The sequence below is a fragment of the Corvus kubaryi genome, unplaced genomic scaffold, assembly GCF_017639235.1.
Source record: "Corvus kubaryi isolate FWS band 111438036 unplaced genomic scaffold, C.kubaryi_AGA036_p1.0 split3-73, whole genome shotgun sequence".
NCBI classification, from domain to species: domain Eukaryota; kingdom Metazoa; phylum Chordata; class Aves; order Passeriformes; family Corvidae; genus Corvus; species Corvus kubaryi.
This window is the reverse complement of record NW_024582091.1, coordinates 36,946,279-36,965,003: the sequence shown is the minus strand read 5'-3', so window position 1 is coordinate 36,965,003 and position 18,725 is coordinate 36,946,279.

Genomic DNA, 18,725 nt, shown 5'->3' with positions numbered 1-18,725 from the left:
AGGCTCCCGCGTAACGGGAGTCACCGGCTCGGGCAGCGCGGGGATGGACACTCAGCCGGGGCTGTCTCCCCGAGCGGACGTATCAGTTCTTGGGATCTCGTGCCAAGTTAGCCGGAGCGTGCACGTCGTTCCTGTTTTGCCCTACCCAAGCCTCCGGTAGGAGGTGCCGTCCCTACTGGCCTTTTTTTGCCTACCTGTAACATGGATCTGCTGCACCGGGGACCAGTGTTAGTGCAGAGTGACATGTCTGCAAAGCATTTCTCTGCGAGGAAGTGGGGGGGGGGAGTTAATGCTAATCTAGAAAATTGAAGACCAATTCAGCTGTGTTCTACACCTTTGTGTAAAAAGCATTTTGGCATCAGCAGAGAACAAGGCTGCTCATATCCATTGGTTTTTTAAGTTGTTTTGTTGTTTGGTTGGTTGTTCCTTTTTTTTTTCCCCAGTAAAGATATTTTGGGCAATGAAAGAAATCAGGAGACCAGAGAAAATACAGAAAAATGTCTCACTGTCATCAGGGTTGCCAGGTGTTCGGGATATTACTGTTGCAAAATCAAAGCTGATAATAAGCCACAAGAGTATGAATTTTGTGTGCGTAAAATGCTCCTGAACTCTTTACAGAAAGTTATTTAGAAGTAGGAGAGCAGTACTCTCTTGAGTACTGCTCCACCAGTGAGTGTTGCTTATGTACACAGGAGGCCCAGAGCTGAGCCTGTCATCAGGGTGGCTGTAAGGATATGTCAGGATTCACTGGATCTTCTGTTAAGAATATGTACTACTCTGTGACTGAAAGTGCACATTTCACTGAAGTGGTCATTTTGCCTCCAGAATCCCAGAGAGGTAGAAACAAAACTGTGCAAGGTTATCTCTTCCTTCTTCTGCAGGAAACACTTTCCCTTATTGATTTTTGCAAATATTTCAGTGTTAACTGAGATAAATCCAACATCTTCCTGATTTGGATGTAAATTTGCTGAATAAATGCAAAGAATGTCTATTATTGCTCTCAAGAGAGTTCTTAATATGCACCATTTTCTTCTGACAGTTTTTTTGCAAGACTACATTTCTTCTCCAGTGACTCTGAAGAACCACATTTTTTCCTCCCAGACTGAAAAAAGAATCCACTACATTTGGTTTATAAGATTCCATAAAATTGCAAATAAAACATATCTTACTGTGTTCAAAATAGAGAAGGAAATGACACCTCTGCTCCAGCTTTAAAGATCAATCTTCCACAACTCACTCTGCATATATAAACCCCACTAAAATCAGTAAGGTGTGTGCATGCACTCCACTCGTGTTGCTTCATTCTTAATGCTTAAAATTTAGCTAAATACAAGCCACAACTCTACTATTTTGCTTTATTTTCCAAGCATCTGTAGCCTGGGGGACTTTGATGTGTGAGGGTTCTTTTTAATATATTCTTGCCAAAGCCCAAAAGAAAAAGAAATCACCCTTCTACGTCTCAACTTAGATATCATATGCCGTAGATGTGAAGTAGCAGACTTCTTCTTACATTACCCTTCCAACTTCATTAATTAGTGATGTCTCTGAGCCTATTTATAGTAATTGCATCAACTGACAGAGTAATTATAAACAGTATAACTTCATGTTCTAGTGATTTTTTTTTGCTTACACAAATTATATAGGTAGTTTAATAAAAGTAATTATATAAATTGTAAATACAAGTTGAATTAGTTGATTTCCTGCACCTCCACTATAAACATAAACCTCAAAATGAAGTTTAAAAGCATGTGAAAAAAGTTTCAAGAATCCCAGTTAAGCATCAAATCCAAGCTATGTTGTCTTCTTCCTTATTGTTTTCCTGTTGCGATTTGCTGTTCAGCTGGCGTGGCTTGGGCTGAGTACAGAAAAGGAATCATGAAGGAAGTTTAGCTGTGAGAAGAACAGTGAGCCTGAACACAAGGATTTCCCAAATGGACAGGAGATAGTTGCATACATTGTTTTTAGACTTTGGAAAATCTCACCAGCAGTCTCTACCTATGTGTTCCTATTTTTTCTGAGTTTGTCAGAGAATCTGCAAGGAATACTGTGAAATCAGTGTCTAACCACTTACATGATCACACATGTTTTTTCCTATCAAAAGTCTTATAAATGGCCATCTTTCCCTCTGGTGCAAAGATACCTTAGAATTCCAGAAGCATTTTTATAAGTGTATGTTTATGTGTGCTTTTTTGGTTACTTTCTGCATTTCTTTCAGCCTGTGCATCATAAAACAACAAGCAACTTTCACTTTTTTAGTTTCACTTTTAGACTATAGTTATGGTAAAGTTTCAAATGCAGTTGTGGTATTTTTACAATTGAACATCAGGTGATTTTTGGTATTTTGGCCAGAAATGTTTTTTAATGAATACTGTTAATACATCTGAAGCAAAATAAAAATGTATGCTTTCCTTTGATGTAGACTTCCTGAAAAGTTCCTCATAAAAGGCGATAAGAAGAGTGATTAAAAGTTATGGGGAAGGAGGCAGGAGACCAGGGTTTAATGCCTCTTGCATACCAAGTCACTTCGAGCCAGATATTTAGCCGGATTCCCCTATCTGTGGATAAAAATTACATCCAACAATGTGCATTAACATTTTTGTTCTAATAAACTGTGCAGTGTGTGAGGGCCAGGCTGGTGTCTGGCCCTATGCTGGCTTCCTGTGGGGTAGCTGCCTCAAAGGTAGCTGGATGTGTCACCACCCAGATTTGCATGTGCACCGGGACTCCAAGAAAACACTTAGGTGTGAGTGGAAACCACCTCCCCTGCTGAAAGTGGATGCAGCCTGGTCCTGGGTAAGGCCGCAACAAATGGCAAACTGTGGGCCAGCAGGAGATGCAGCTACCTCACACCATCATACCCATGTGTTTTTACAGCCAGGCTGGAAAGCCAGAGAAAGGGTACTGTCATGGTTTAGCATAGGTAAAGAAGGCTCCATCAGCAAGTAATGGATATTTTGAACCAAACCACTACACTTAATTGGTGTTTCCGCCCGGTTTATGAACTGAACCCACTACAGGTAGGAAGCTGACTGGAAACTTTTAGCAGCTGGAAACAAGTTCTCTCCTAGGATATGCGTCCCTGTGCTTAGAGAAAGAAGAGGTGCTCTGCTGGCTCCTACTCCAGCAGTGTAGATGGTGTAGCCTAGATCTTTAACTTTGTACCTCTGTTTTCTGCACATGCAGGTTTAGAGCCCTCTAGACCACTCTTACCTTGATTATAGCAGAGCACCTACACTGAAAATCCAGTGTGTTCTGGTGTACAACAAAAATAAGATAGCAATGGTTCAGACTTACCAGTTGATTGCATTATATCTTTTTCTTTACTTATTTTGAAAGTGTAGTTGACCTTAGATCAGGTAGCAATAAGAATTCAATGATAAGGTGAAACTGAATCAATTGAAATTTTATAGGACTTGATGAAATTAGGATCTTGGGTGAGGGAGCAAAGGTAAGCCTTAAACTCTTCAGCAGAGGCTCTTTTTTGTGGTAAACCCTCTTTGTTTGTGTATGGCTTGGAAGGAGAGTAATGCCTGAGGCCTTCCAACTGCAAAAATAGCTTACTATAGGAACTGAACATATGTTGTACAAAAGCTGTTTTTCATTTGTTCTGAAACAGCACGGTACAGAAGGTGAAAAAGGAGGCTTGGGGCAAGTGGCACCAGATCTTTAGACACCAGCAGAACCACTCATCAAGTCGGCTGCCCAAGCATGGTAGGCTTGGTAGTGTTCCAAGTGCAGGGCCTCCTGTGAAAACTAGCCTTTCCATGTAATGCCCTACATCATCACACAGAACAATCTAATTTCTTTTTAAAACACTTAAAATACATAAAACAGTACAAGCAACAAGAAGCATTCATTGCATATGCAGCTTCATCTTTTTAACCTGTAGCAGAGCACTGACATTCAAAGCAATAGAAAGTTTGCGATATGGTGGGATATTGACATCGTATGGTACCAGAATACCTGGAGCAATACAGCCTTTCCAACTACTCTCATCACACAGAAGACTATGTGATTTCTTGACTTTATTTTATTGCTAGCAACTACTACTTGAAAGGCCATAATGACTTTTGTTTATTTATTTATATAAAATATACTGTGATAAAAGTATTAGACAAATTTGAGTAATAACAGAAGAGAGGATAAATAAGTGTGAACATAGGCAAATAAGTATATTTTCTTAAATGATTCCTTTAAGCATACTAATATGTCAAGGAACAGCAATATGCATTTCAAAACGATAAAGTAAACCCTATTCACAAAAGAAGTGATTTGCTCTATGTACATGTTTACCTAGAAGGGTGTGGTTACTATAATATATGCCTGGCTGGCAAGCAGAGAGGCTTTTGTTCTGTGGCTGCTTTTAAAAGGGTCCTCTGAGGGAGGTGCACCTTTGCACCGGCTTAGCAGAGAATTCAGTCTATTCCTTCTCTCTTGTAAATGCAAAGCAACTCCGACGATGTTTCTTAAGATTCTGTAGATATACCTGGCTGTACCTGAAAGCAGAGCTTAATCTATAAACCATAGAAGTGTAGTTGAGAGTAAACCCATGTACATGAGTTTAGCCGCTTATTTGTGCAATGCACAACATAGCAAGATCCTACAGACACCAACTGATTACATTTAGCCTTTTTTCACTGTCATGCAGCTGGAAAGGCCTCGTTCCCCATTACGGCAGTCTTTCTTCCCTCTTGTTCTATTGACTTGATAAATTGGAAGGAAATACAAGGTGGTTTACACCAGTTTAAATAAAAGCATGGGCAGATTCTTGTCAAGTCCATTGTCTCTAAAATTCATTAATTTCTCCTATTACTGGAAGATATGTACAGGAGATTTGTCCCTTCTGTGGTTCTAGCTCACTGGTTGCAGTAATTTCTTACATGTTTTCTTTTAGATGTTAACCCATAATTCCAAAATTAATCTCTTTTTTTTTTGTCATGGACACTTACACTTCTCACACAAAGCCCTATTTCCCATGTAGTCTGTTATTATCTTATTAAAATCCAGTATTTATATGCTTATAACCTTGCCCCTTTCAGACCGTCTCCCATCATTTAACTGACTGAATATTGTGAAGTGGAATCAATCTCTTCTTTTTCCACTTTCCTACACTCTTACTGTATTGCTGTGGAAGACTAATGTAGACTAGCTACTAAAGCTTTTCATTTTCACCTTTACATCCTCAGGCCCTATGTCACTCCTTTCTGTATTAGTCAGTAGGAGGTGCCAAAATATTGGCAAGAAAAGTAATTTTTTCAGGCCAAGACAGAATCACCTCCATTTCTGTATCTTGCAACCCTTGTTAATTACTGCTTTTTAAGAGGTAGTCAAATTTTGTTTGCAGTAATGCAGTGTATTCAAACACGGTAGTGCTCTTTCCTCTCTTCCTTGTGCCCATAAGTGCTGCCATTTAATTCCATTAAGTTACTCCTACATCACACCATTAGCTTTTAAAGAAGTTTGCTGGATCTTAGACCAAGTGGTTGAATAGGTGATTGCTATCACTTAGACAATTCTGAAGCAATCACTACATTATTAATAAGTATTTAAGTCCAACAAAGTTTGGGTATGAACTTTGAAAATGTGTTCACCAAGTATTTTTTAGCAATAATTCTTCAAATTGTATGTTTACATGCACTGTTTTTTCAGCACTGAAAATAACTTCTGGGACCCGAGGTAAAATATTTCCCCAGGTATCTTGTAAATGTCAATTGACAACATAAGGCAACTTGTGCTTTGAGAGCTCAACCAGATAGGAGAAGGATAGACAGAAATATTGAAAAAGCTTGTGCTCAGCTTCTTGAAGAGAGGATACCTCAGCAGTGCTGGGTGCTTAGTTTTCTTTAGGGATTCGAGCCTTTATTGGGTTTACATGGCAAAATTAGCCAGAAAATGATCCTTGCTGGCTAATTATAAAATGGAGTTGGTTTAGTGGACCCATAAAGTAAGTGAGTAGAACACCAGGTCTGTGGCCAGAATGACTTGCTGTCAGTGCTTGGCTTTGGGTCTGCTGCTGTGCAGTAACTACAAAGATAAATTGTGAAAATGAAAACAGCTTTAAAAGACAGGTGTCAAAGTGGAATTTTCTGTGCTTTCCTTTACTTCTCCCTTTAGTGAAGGCTGGTGAGTTATATAGAAACTGATACTTGGAAGACTCTTTCATACATTTCTTAATTATATACCGTGTTCTTTTGCTGTGCACTCTCTCACACATGTAAAAGAAGCCATTACCTTTCTCATTCACTCTTCCAGTGCTTTCATTATGTTCATTACTAATGACTGCACTTTCTGGACATGCTGGTGTTTGTATCCCTGTTCTTTAATGTTTTATTACTTCTGTTTTGTGCTTCCCATATGTTTCCGGGGAGAATTCCCTTCTTTCTTTTACTTGTCTTGTTTCTGCTTGCTCTTTCTGTGTATGCCAATTAATAATGAAGGCTATGCCTGTGCTTCCCCTCCCTATGGCACAATGTGGTTTTCTCTAGCTCTCACTTTTTGTGAAAAGTAGGCCATCTACTGTTGCTTTCTAGTATGGATTACAGATCCCCCGGCAAATGGCCATGCCATGCATATAACTCCAAATTTGGCTTCACAAGTGCCTATTCTCCTGTTTATTGGCACTTCTTATTTTGCAGGTACACTGTGATGTAATAGTCTCAATAGCAAACTGAAATCTTATTTCTTTTTCTCATTCTTATGAATAGTAACCAATATAATTGGCCCATGTTCATCTGCCATAAACCAAGTTTTTTATTTTGTAATCTAGATAGTATTCAGTGTTCTGGTTTGCTACTCTAAAACTTTTCCTCAAATAAACATTTTTCATAGTTATACATCGAGCACCTTTCCCCTTTCCCATCCCCATTGAAGTTAGAGGGCAAGAGATGACCACCTATTGATTTAGGCAGCTATTAGTGACAGTTTTTGTCAGTTTAGCACATCTTTGTTGTGGGGTTTTTTTGTTTTAGTTTGGGTTTTTTTTGCTTTTCTTCTTTTTTTTTTCAGTGTGGTTTTGAACAGAAAACTAACTTTAAAAATTGAATCTTGGTAGCACACATTCTCCATATGTCTTCTGAGTCATATCTGGATAGTACACTGATGAAAACAAGCTCCAGTGTTGTCAGCACTGTAAAACACAAAGAGCCGTGAAAGGGGAGCTGGCCCATCATCTGCCTGTTGTACCACCAGGTCAGCAGTTGGGTTCTGATTCCTCAGCTATTTTTGGAGATGCTACAGAAACTAAGCATTGACAGTGCTCAACTTCTTATCAAAGGTGAACTTGCTGTCGGGGCAATTGTTTGGACTTCAGTTTGATGGAGATACTATTGCTAGATTAGAATCATATGCAGCCAAATACAGCTTTTCTGGTCTGTACTTTTAGGTCAAAGTTGGATATTTCTTCCTTTCCTTCCTGTGAAAACTGACTGAGTGGCTTATCATACAGCATTACTTTTGTGAAAAAATATTCCTTTATTTAGTGGCCTATTAGTCTTAGTTCTGCAATAAAATATTTACTACTTGGTTCATTAAGAATAAAGCATGAGTATAATAATTTTAGTATGCTCAGTTAATTTTTTGTTCACTTGCAATTACATATTATTTCTCAGGGCCTTGTCTCTGTTTTCACATGGAACCGTCATTAAAAATTTTTATTCTGGTTTTACGTGAATTGCAATTTTCAGGGATGTTCCCCTTCCTCAGTTAGAAAAATAAGGGATTGTAGTTCCTCTTGGGAGTGTTTGTTTTTTTTTTTTAAATACACCTACTTTATATAAGCAAAATTACAGGACAATTTCATCTTCTTGAATACCTGGCTCTTTAAACTGGTCACTAACAGAGAGGCAGTCTTCCACTGGGGGCAATTGCTATGCAAAATAAAAGAGAAAAAAAAGTAGGTAAAGGCCCCTTTAGTAGCTCTGAGAATGATAAAATTATGTAGATCCTTAGTGCTTTGTGGATTGAAATATAAGTGGAGACAACTCACTTTTCTTAAATGACAGTTAGGGAACCAGCTAAATTGCTGAGGGGTTCATATGAATAAATAAAGCATCTGTCCTTACTGATCTATCACTTGTCAGATGTTTTAATTTGACGAGGAGGCCAATATCTACTTATGGCCCCACTCTGCTCAAATATAACTGGAGAGCAGGACTCAACCTTTAGGGTGAGGCACTAGAACTGAACAATGGCAGCACACCAGCTAAGTGACACTCTGGATGTGCAACAAATGACATCTAGATAGATACATAGGAGATATCTGATTACACTGGAAGAGGCATTAAAATTAACCTCAGATCCCTAAATCTCAGTGTGGTAAGCTAACACACAGGCACACATTCTGTCTTCCAAGGAGCCAGTGCCTTCTAGAGGTCAAGAATGAAGTTGAAGGCATTTACTCTGTGTTAGAAGGAATCTAAGCCTAGAGGAGTTTGGACAGAATTGAGAAACATTTTTAATGTTTCCAATATAAATGATTAAGTATTCAATGACAATGCCTAAATGGTCCATCTCTAGTTTTCAGACAGTCAAATGAATGTCATGAGCTTATCATGGGAGCTGCTTCTTCAGACTGCTTTAAACAGAAGCATAAATCCCATACCAGTTTATACTGTTCAAGTTAAACACATTTGACTGAAGCAAATACGTATTAAACCTATTTTCACACTATCAGAGGTTGCTTTGGTGGCAAATCATGTGATTTTTTTTAACGTCAGATACCTCTTTGCAAGAAATAGAGACAATGTTGCTGTTTATGTTAAATATACAGTTTCAGTACTGATAATAACAGACTTCAGCATTTCTTGTAGAAAAGTACGCATATGATTTTGCTGAGACCATTTTTTTTTTTCTCATCACCTATATTCTCATCTAAATGTTTCAGAAACAGCTGGACATCATCAACATGGTCTGTACAACCTCTATGTCCTGTAAATAGGTAGGTAGATACATAGACAGAGTGTCACTCACTGAGATGGCAAGTGCTTCTCTGTGAAGTCTGTTTTATTTAGCTGACATAACAGGAGCTGATCTGTACGTAACTGTGCCAAGGAAGGATCATCTTGTCTGCACATTTCTTCCAGTCTCTGCCTTTGCTTGAGGATATTGTGGGCTGGTGATAATGCAGTAGAAATTATATCTTGCCAAAAAAGCTTTGAAACCTTGCCCTATAAACACTGGGGTTTTTTTTTTTTTTTTTGGTTTTTTTTTGGTTGATTTTTTTTTTCCCCAATAATAGTTCCTCTGGAATTCCCCAGTAAGAAAACATATTCTTAACCTTCCTAGTGACATTTTAGTTGTACTTGACAATCACACAGTTCATGAGTGTTTTGGCTAATATTCTAGCCCAGCTGGCTATTTTTCTCCCTCTAGCACACAAAGATTGATATCCACCCTTCTAGTCTCCCTCAGACAAAGCTGGTATTATCAGAAAATCACCTTTTTTTTTTTTTTTACTGCCTTAATAAAGTGTCAGAATTCAGAGATTCTCATGCTTTTTTTTTACATGCTGTAGGCTACTCTAGAAATAGTGGCTTTTTCAGCAGTTTCTGAAGGCCTCAGGGCCATCCTGTCTTCTATTTTCAGTTTCCTCTCCAGGTTTTAGGGATTACCCTAAACCTACAAAAAATATGCTTTTTTTGCTTGTAGCTAGCAATTCACTACTGTTTTAAAAGGCAGGGATGACTGTTTACTCTACTCTATAAGGTACTGGTCAGGCAAATGTAGTTCTGTTGGTTTTGGCTTTCCCGAAGATTAATGGCCTGCAGAATTCCCTGACCCTCTGTGTCTGTGTCTGTGCTTTCTTCTACAGCATAAACATGTTAAGATTTTTGTTTCTATAACTGGATGACAGGTTGGGATATCCACTGTTATCAAATCTTTCCACAGGAAAAGCTTTGGAGTAATTTACCCCAATACTGTATTAACAGAAATTTTTGTGGAAGGAGCAAGTCACAAAAGCTTCACATGATTTTATATAAGAGAAGAAAGAAAGAGGGAAAGAAAGAGAGAAAGAGAGAGAAAGAGAGAGAAAGAAAGGAAGGAAGAAAGGAAGGCCGATTTTACTTTGACGTGGAAAGGACCAATACCATTCTTTGTTTTATAAGAAACATTTTCAGGCAATTTGGTACACTACACAATTTTTTTAATGGGTGTTGGAAAGGCCCCGTCATACTGTATTCCTTTCCTTTCTGATACAGATGAGCTGACTGCACAGAATGACCTCATGGTTACTGTAGGCAGCAGCGAAACTCACAAAAGATTCATTTGTAGAATAAGTGTCTTCCACTGGTCTCATATCACAAAACAGGACAAAGCCCACTAGCTACTTCCTTTTGCATGAAGAAAATGCTCTCCACTTGCAGTCATCTTCTTGTCGAGAAATGAGATATGACCCCTGCAACCCTGCTGCATCACTCTCCAGTTTTTCATCCTCCTTGACACTTTCAAGAGATCCACATTCTTCAGATATCCCCTTTACACTTCTGTATCAGCTGCATTGGTATGATGCTACAGCTTAACAGACTGCAAACCTCTGTCTGTCCTGTACATGGGGTCTCAACCAACAGCCCCAGTGTGTTGTCTCCTCTGTAAACTCCCCTCTCACTTCCGTTTTCCTGCTGAGCTACTGAGGGCAACACTGGCTTATTTTAGCTTGGATTGGCAATGAAGATAATTGTATACTAGCTCTGACAGTAGAAATATCAAGCCTGTTTTAAAGCTCATATGCTTGCCATGAAGTAGGAAACCAGGTTCTCCAGGGTTCATCACACTTAGTGACACAAGTAATAGAGCCTGAGAAGAATGGCTCTGCATGCTCCTCCTGGGTGCCTTTTGCTCAGCACACAACTGAAAAATGATCCTTCCTCTGTCATTTCCTACATTTTGCATTTCTAGCACATCTGTGACCAAGATCATTCTTTGAGTACTGCCTATTGTTTTGATCACATGTACTTGCTATGCTTTTCTGTGTCCTTTCAGTAGCTGCAAATACTTTTGTAGCATCTGTCTCAAATACTTTGTTAAATGGCCAACTTCCTATTTCTGAGGGTCATCTCAGTGGTGTTCCTTGAGTGCCCGTGGCATGTGACTAGAAAGCCATCCACCTTTTCAGAAACAACAATTACTAGGTTAGTCTAAAATTTAATTACTTTCACAGAATTACATCTTAGGAAGCACTTTACAGTATCCCTTTGGCTGTATTACCATCTCATAAAGCTGTATTTAGACATAAAGCAATAGTTAACTTTCTTGGGACTTTTCAAGGCTTTCATTTTTTTTTTCCTCCTTCCTTGATTAGAAAAGCTATGATTGGCAAACCAATATTTTCTTCCTACATTATTGCAAACTGGTGGATCTATCCCTTACATCTAACTGTCAGTGTTAAAATATGGTAGCTGCCTGTGAGAACTCCTTCTATTTTGGCTATTCTGTAACTTCATCAGCATTTTAGTGCTTCAGAGTACTAAGGCTAGACTTAGATTTTCATCTTTGCCAAAGTTAAGGTTGTTTATCTTGAAATCACACTGGAAAGCAAGTGAGGGAAAACAGAGCGACACATGGTATAAAGCATATTCTTTTTGTTCAGCCTGACTCATATTAATTTAGATTTAACTATCCATTTGGGATAAAATTTACATGAATGACACATTTCAATTATTTTTACTTCATCAGTTTAACTGAAAACAGTATTTTTAAACTATATAGTTTTTCATACAGACAAACCTCACTGGTGACATACAAATAATACTATTTACATATAAGTAAATTTCCTAGCTACATACACTTCTCGATGCACTGAGTTAGTAAAACCTACAATCCAAAGCTCCTGGAGAAGTTAGTAGATAATTATTAGAGATAATACATGGCTGACCTCAGTGTTTATTGATTAGTTGCTTCATTCTTCTATTGAGGTTTGGGCATACAAACTACGATTTTTGGCAAGCTCTCTTAGACTGGCAAAGGTGGTTGGGTGAGGGTAAGAAATCAGTGAGAGGAGGTAAAAATGTAAAATGGTCTAGGGAACAGGTTAGATATTGATAGAAAAAGATGTGTACAAATAGAAGTATATATGTCAATTTAGACAGAATTCAGACTTACTCAGATGCAACCCTGAATTTGGTACTTGAACAGGCTCCTTGTATGTCATGTTCCTGCTCCTGTTCACAGCAGAGTCAAAAGGATTTTTCTGTTCATCTAAATGAGAAAAGGACAAATCCAGAACATAACATGTGAAGGTCAGTCCCAGGTGTAATGACTGCAAGAGCAATGGCCAGCAGCAATTTGCAAAGGTACAACTTCCTCAAGTGCTCAAATGTAATCTTGGAGTTGCTGAGCTCACTTACCAGGGCTTAAGAGAAAAGGACTGCATGCTGCAACTGATGTGCTGCATGATCCAAAGCATATCATCCAGCTTCAGCAGGTCCAGCTTAAGGACTCTTACAAGGGTTAATAACATTTCTGTTCTTTAGACGACATTGCAAAAGTTAATCCATTAAAGTTCATGAGAATCACTGAAATGATCATGATGTAAATCAAATGGAAAATTACTGAAGCAAAAGAACTCTCTGAGAGATATCCCTCTTTTAGAACAGTTTTTCTGCTCCACTTCTTTTTTCCCCCACACACTGGAAGTCAACAGAGACATTAATTTTTCTAATATCTACAGATTTTTATTACACAGTATTTAGGCAATTTTCTAAAAGGAAAGCAGTATTTATGCCTTCCTTAAAATTCTTCCACATCTCTGGCCTGAGAAAGTTCAGCTTGGGTTCTTCTGTCAGATACTAAGGTCTGTTTCATTCTGGAACACAATGCAACATGAGGGATAATGGTATCCCTGTCACCCATACAAGTGAGACCTGATTAAATAAGGTGGGGCTTCTTCTTTCATCTGAATTATTCCAAAGTATTTTTTTTCTTAAAGCTTGATCACCACAAATGCCTAAACTGTTTGTGAGAAAAACTTCCTTGTTGATTTTTAATATTATCTTTCTGTTGAGGCTTGAGAGATTTCAAAACACAGGAAGGACCTCTAATAAGGGCACATCTGATACATAAAAGCAGCAAAGAAAACAAAGCAAACAAAAATTTGCATGAAACAAAACCAGCAGAGACAAACATGCCGTGCCATAGTTGTTTCCTACTCTTACAAAACATACTGTGTAGCAGTGCTCAGAGCCTCTGTTACAAATGATAATGGCAATATTAATGTGGGTCCTTATCTGAGACCTGCTGAAGTCAGTTAAGGCCTTCCATTGATTGCAGGGAATATTAGATCAGGCCCTTTCAGAACGTATTTTGGTCAACTCTTGTCCAACCGTTATTTCACATAGGAGAAATGGGGTTTATCTCCCCTCTGCACTCTCGGCTTCTATCAGCAGAGTGACATCCAAGTGAGGGATCCAAGCACGAGAAAAGTCCAGGCTGTCCCAGTGGTGAAGTACAGAAGGTGTGGCAGTTTTTAAAGAGTCTCAACACAATGACACATGAGAGAGAAAGGGAGAGTGAAACAAAATAAATCATAGAGCAAGACTGGAAGGCAAAGACATGGAAAAGTATAAAAGCAGTTCTTTAGTTTTTCTAAACCAAAAATAGTCCAGTCATGTTAAGACGTGAACAGGTGGGAAAGTACAGCTTTGCAGCTTTAAAATTGTATATTGTTTTTCATCTGTAACACAAAAGAGAGTTTGAAAAAAGTGAAAAACGTTCCAGCAGGTTTCGGAGCAGGAAGGAAACCATGCCAAATTATTGCTGATGTTCAGTCTTTACAGGTGTGCTTTCTCCTTCACCTTAATGGGAAATCCCCTCATTTAATCTCATACAATGTAGCAGAATGACTGTAAGCAACTTCCTACCTGGTGTCCTTTTCTTCTGCTTTTCAAACCACAGTGAGGCAACAGGAATTAAGACCCTGCAGATTATGGCGTATGGATGAAATCATATCAGCTTGCACAGCATCTCTGGCAGTGGGGTTCTGGAGGGATGCTGGCAGCCCTGCAAAAGGAAACATTTACCACAGCAGAGGACAGCTTGAGCTGTTTGCTAGGGTTTGGTCTTCCTCCGAGTGCCTTCTCCCACACTTTCCAACAAAACTTGCTTTCCTCTTACAGGGTGCTTCATTTCAGTTGGGAAGTGTTGACTGTAAGTGCAATGAGCATTTGTTTTACATTATTTCAAAATAAAGATGATTCATGGGGAAAAAGATCTTAGAAACCTATCATATCCTGTCACCATCATGCAAACAGAACTAGATACTAATATCCTCTGTTGCACATTTTATTTTCCAAAAACCAACATTACAAAAAGTAAAAGGAAAGGACAAGCATGACTAAAATGTATCATTTCCCTAGGATCTTCATTGTCAGAATCTTTTTAAATATTGAAAAATTATCAGAAGACACTGTCAAAATACAAATATTTCAGAAGATTTAATTTAATTTTTAGGTAGTTTGAATCTTATGACCATTATCAGCTTCCATGTGTTATTTTATTTTTCTTGTGCTATTTAGTTTTTATTTGGTCTGTATTTTAAGTTTTTTAAAACTTCTACATTAGTGCTACTATGATGTCTGTACTCTCTTAAATATTAGAGAGAAAAATAACACTTTGTGCTGCTGAGTTGACATCATGTAGCAGAATCATTTCAATGTTTAGTGTTGTGATACACTTGCTTTGATGTTTTTCCAGAAACCTTTTGGATTTTTTTTCTTACAAAGCAAATCTCAATATTTTGACACTTTGCCCCAAATATGGAAATGCAGTTTCTCCTTACTTGGCACTAAGCTGATCATCAGCACCATTTTCTTCTCAGTTTTCATGGAGTCCATATGAAATCAGACATTCTTGTCCCTGCTCATTCCCACCCTGATGGCAGAGCCATAAAACCAACACTAGTCCTCTTCCCTGTGCACTCACCCAAGCACCTGGGACTATAGCTGAGACATTTTTCCCTTCTTCTAGGAGCTCAGACTCTGGGACCCTGATAAACCTGGCAAGTTGGAAAAAACCAGGGCCACATCTTACCCCATATCTTTTTAGTAAGATACTGTCTTTTTTTTCCCCCCATGATTTATTAGTATAAAGGACAGAATGGGAGATGAATACATCTTGTATTAATTTTGCAAACATACCGCAAGAAAATGTATCTCAGAATATTTGATAACAATTCACATATACATTGCTATTTCTGTATGTGCAATGAAAACATAAAGAATGGCACTGTAACTTAGAAAACATGAATTGTTGAAGAGATTATTAGAAATAGAGATAAATATTCCATTAATTTTATTTTTAATCATTATTGGTTTTCACCGCTTTTTGCACTCAATAAATAAAGTGTTATATATTAAATATTTGACTACAGCAAATTAAGCAACAAGTTGAGACAAGCCTTAAGAAAAAAATGTATTAGTTACTTTTGATCAATTTCCATATCTTTAGATGTTTAGTGTGATGAGAGATATAATTAAACATTTTTCAACAAAGGCCTGATCCAAAACTTGTGAAAGGTAATAGGTACCATCACAATTTCATTAAAATTAATTGGCAAGGCTCCTTCATTAGAATGAGTAAGATTTTGAGCATGGTTACTTGCCTGAGTTTTGAAAATTCAAGCTTTATGTTTTGAGATTAAAATTCCTGTTCATACAAGTACAGCCTGTAAAAGGTAATGAATGGAAAGTAGGGTGGAAATATTGACGTGCTTGTTCATTTAAACAAGAAAAAAATAATGTGAATTACCTGTTTTTGTAATACTTTTGCAAGAAATTACAAAAATGGTCTATCATTTCAATTTTCATATTCTATATATTGATATACTAAACTGATGCTCAGGTTAGATGCTAAAAGAATAATTTTTCACTGAAAGAGTGGTCAGGCACTAGACTAAATTGCCCAGGGAGGTGTTGAAGTCACCATCTTTGGAAGTGCTCAAGAGGTTTCTGGATGTGGCACTTGGGGATATGGTTTTGGGGTAATTATGGTGGTGCTGGGTTGATGGCTGAACTTGATGATCTTGAGTGTCTCTTCCAACCTTGAGCATTCTGTAATTCTGTAAACAGGCAGAGCATTCTATACTTGTATTGCATCTTTTTCTATCATAGCATTAGCCAAAACCTCAAGGCCTAAAAGAAATCTTGTTACATACTGAAAACAAAGTATAATTCAGAACATAACAGACTATTTCAGTTTGAAAAAATTAATAAAATCTTTAAGTTGTTCTGCTAATTTGTGATGAAACAATATGTTGGTATCTCAAAGCCTCGCAGGGAGTGACAGTTGAGTTGCACACCGGTGGCTGCTTTCTGCAGTCACGCGCTTGGCTTGCCAGCCCGTTGTCTTGAAGTCAGTGGAAATTCTGCCATTGTGTAAAATAGGATAACAGCTAAGAGATTTATTTTCTTTTAAATAAATAACGTAGCGTTTTTCTTCACCTCACCACCGCCTTTTCCCTCTTGCATCCCCACAGCTATCTCTCATTTTATGTGGCTGCAGCCATTTCACGTCTGACAGACTGGTCTCAGTCCAGCCGGTTATGTGCCACATGGACGTTTTGTGATTGAAGAGTCTCCATTTCAGGAAGAGCTGTCTAATTGCAATGCCTCTCACAGCCCCATCTCTCTGTGACCAAAATATCTTACGTGATTTCAAGCTGATTCTGACCAGCCAGGAGGAAGGAGAAAAGAGGAAGGACGTCGGTGCGGTTATGGTGTTAGCCAGAGCCTCTGGGGATGATGGTGTATTTCCTTGTTCTGCCACAAATGGCTGTCGTGGCTTCAGGCAAATGACTTGAAGTACTATACAGGTCCCTAAAATGTTGCTTAGGCAGCAGAATAATGCTTTAAAAGGCACAGTCTTGAAACCACTGATGGTTGTGGCCTGAAATCCATCAGCCCCCTAAGCTTCTGCTTCTCTCTGCCTGTGTGAGAAATGCCTCAGTGACGACATGACTGAACAGCTCGGGGCCTGGCTCATGCCTCAGCTTGCCTGGCCAAAGAGCCTTGGTGCTTCTCTGCCTGCTCCTCCTGCTGGGACAGGGCCTGGCAGGTAGGTGCCTCTGCTGCCATCCCACCTGGCTGGGCCCCGGGTGAGGGGACATGCAGGGCCTTCACTGGGAATGCCCGGCAGGAGCTGTCAGCACCTGGTGCCAGACTCCAGCTGCTCACAAACTGAAACCTCAGATAACATCCAGCGGGTGGACATGGGGTCCTCAACATCAACCATGCCACGCAGTGCATCCATGCCTGTTGGGCTGCTCTATGTGCTCACACAGATGCAAGAGTGGCAATTAAGAGCAGAGATGCTCCATGGCATCCTTTTTTGTACCTCACCTTCCAGGGCTCTGCAGCACAGATCCCCACACAGAAGAGAGGATTTCACACTCTGCTTTAAGGTGGGTATTACCTTGCTTGAGTAAATATTTCATTTAAAATAATATAAATAAATACTTTCTTGGAATGAAAAATTTTAGGCCAAATCCCGTACTTAGCTAAATATATATAATAACCAAGATCCTGGGAATTTTCTTCCTCTATTTTTGTAGAAGAATCAGAGAACCTCTTAATCTGCCCTGATTTCCTTTACTAACAGGCAGACAAATACTGTCCTCTTTTATTTCAACAGAATGGTTTGGGAAGGATGGGAGTTCAACAACATGTTTTCAGTGTCTTACAGACTTTTACATTTCCCTATTTTTTCTTAAATGAACTCTTCCCCACACCTACTTTCTCACAGGTGTGAGAAACTGATTTTGACCTCCTTTCTCCCCTCTGCACTCCACCACTGTCAGGTGATTAGTTTAACTTCTCCAAACTGTCTTTCTGTCTATACTGTTAAAATCTGTTCTTTTCATATCCTGACTCTCCTGGTGGTAACTTGAAAAAGAATTAAAATACAGGCTTTCTTTCATTAAGAAAAGTGATGCATTGCAAGCTAAGTTAATTAATCTTTGACAAAGTCTTAAGGAAGACTGAAGTTTTTAAGCCCCGTTAGCCAGTGAAGAGGGGTGAACAATTTTACCAGAGATGGAGAAACACACACAAAAAAGGTTAAGATATTTTGAGGTTTTAAATCTTGTGCAATTGGTCTATGAGGGAGATGAAAACTGAAGCAGAAATCTAGAATACATCAATGGCTTGTATCCAAGTGACACTGATTTTTCAGAAAGTTCAAGAAAACTTAAAAAGGCTAGGTACACTTTCTATGTAGTAGTCAAAATTACTACATTAGGTTCCTTGGGCACTCCTTGATTAGATGAGAAAGATTAAAGATTGGGTTTTTTCCTTGGTTTCAGGCTTGTAGCACAGATCATGAATGAAATGGATCAAAACCAACCTTCACTTTGTTTTTTCCTTCTTTGTTTTAGAGAAGACAAGGTCTGTAATATGGAGCACATACCAGGTGCGTACAAAAGCAATGTATAGTTTCAGTATGAAAACGATCACCTCTGTGCCTCAGAATCCTGTGAATATGCATCATACTACATAATCTGGTGTATGTTGTGATTGCTACTTTCAGGAGCATGAGAGCATGAGAGTCATACAAGCTGACTGTGTCCTTCAGTCAGTTTTGGACTGGGCCCTTGGTTGTCCTTTCTGAATTGAGCACTGGCTCACTCAAAATCCTTGTACAAGCTACTTGGGGAAATCTTTTCTAAAAAGTCCCCCACATTTTGAGTTCTTCTTTTTTTTTTAGATAGCCTAAATTAGACACCTGCTGGTAAGTCTTTA